Raw genomic sequence first — 1,889 nt, 5'->3', positions numbered from 1 at the left:
TATATATATAAATGTATATATATATAACTTTAGTAATTTTTATTTATGAAATTAATGAACCGCTGCAGGGAAAACATGCAACAAAGATATTTTGAATATTTTGAACTCGGTAACTAAGATGCCAGTTTGAAGGTTACATACTTCAAAATAAAATGCTGAACTTCAATTTTCCACCTGTAGTGAACCAAAAATGTCGTCTGCTTCTGTGTGCTGTCATCCTTTAATCTTTGGTACTGTCTATCTGAGCCAAAATTGCAAAAAAAAAAACAAACAAAAAAAAAACTGTTTTGTCAAACATACGGCCTGCGGGCCAAAACTGGCCCGCTTGATGGATTTTGAAAATACATAAACACTTCATGTTTAGGATATTTTCGATCTATACTTTAAGGCTGCCTTTCTGTAACCTTTTACCCCCAGTAATTCTACCGAATGCCTTAACAACAATGGCGGAAACCATACTCCTTGTGACCATGCCTCAAACCAAAAATTAATAAGTTTGCGGTCAGAAAAGTTGGAAAGAAAGTGCTTCTAGTTTTTTTTTTTTATTCATTACAACCGACTTATCAAATCACAATATATCCATGAACAGAGGTTCAACGAAGTTAATTGACTTTTTTAAATTCATAATTTGGCCTTGATACACTGTACAAAGACCATCGCATAACACACTGCAACGTGGCACTAGTAAACTTTTGTACGACATTAGGTTTGATGTGTGCAGACTGTACGATGAACGTTTACTGGACCGCAGGTTACAACGTCATCAGCGTACGTCTTCCACCTGTACCACCAAAGATACCAAAACCAATCAAGGGAAACCGAAACCATACATTTGTTTGGATTTAGTGCCAGCGTTGAGGTGTCAATTACGTTTCTATTGGCCGATTAGTAGACGCAGGTCGCAGCAGCTGTCACGCTGAAAATTTCACCAAATTTTGTGAAACGGCTAGAAATGACCTCGAGTTATCGCTGATCGCAAGACGCTGACGACGGCCGTCCTTGAGCCTATCTCACAGCGTGAGGTAAGACCATCATTTTAGGGCCCACGACTAAAGATATCTCCTTGGTTCTCCTACGATAGCCGTCTTCCGTCTGCTCAAATTTGCAGCGTGTACGGGCATTTATACTTGTGTTTTCGAAGATAAACATGGTTCCAAATGGAAAGAGCTTTAATAAAATTCTTGCCAGTGACTGCATGTGCGAAAGGGTAAAAAAAAAAAACTGCTCACATTGGAAAGCATGCCAGGTTCTGTACATCTTCAAGAGAACAACATCCTGTTACAGAGCCTCGGAGACAAGGACACAATCCAGGATGAAGAAACCAAATTTGGACAGTCCAGTGGAACTAAATCACGATCTGGGTCTTGGGGGGAGGGGGGTGGCGAAAGTCCGAGCATCGGAGTGTAAAAGCATTATCTAAAACATTAATACCAATCAAATTCAAAAGCAGGAAGCCATGTGACTGCACAATGTGCCGCTTTACCGTCATGATGATGAATTCTTTTTTTTTTTTTTTTTTTTTAAGAGAAGCGCTGTGCCCTAAAGGGTGCAGATTGAGGACATTACACACACACACACACACTCACACTTTGACATCATCTTCAAACAAACACATTCGTTCTTGTGCAGGCAAGCACGCACATGCACACGCACATTAGTATGTATTTGTGTGTGTGTGTTTGTGTGTAGGCGGAGAGGAGCCTACACACACACACACACACAAACAAAAGCACTCACAAACATTTATGCTCTCGACAGTCTGCTGCACATCCAAATGTTACTACACGGGCTCTGTGGAGCATGCAGAGGCAGCCACACGCAATATCTTATATATATACATATATATATAAATATATGTATATATATATATGTATATGTATATATGTATA

The 1,889-nt window shown here is 39.5% G+C and overlaps 1 protein-coding gene across 1 annotated transcript in view; it reads right to left on the bottom strand.

The window, feature by feature from the left end:
- The window catches only part of pde4a (phosphodiesterase 4A, cAMP-specific), a 62,476-nt gene that overhangs the window by 43,203 nt on the left and 17,384 nt on the right, over nucleotides 1-1,889 (bottom strand). The window lies entirely within an intron of this gene.

This window comes from Cynoglossus semilaevis, chromosome 17, assembly GCF_000523025.1.
Source record: "Cynoglossus semilaevis isolate Cse_v1.0 chromosome 17, Cse_v1.0, whole genome shotgun sequence".
In the NCBI taxonomy this organism is placed as follows: Eukaryota; Metazoa; Chordata; class Actinopteri; order Pleuronectiformes; family Cynoglossidae; genus Cynoglossus; species Cynoglossus semilaevis.
This window is presented reverse-complemented; position numbering and strand designations above follow the sequence as displayed.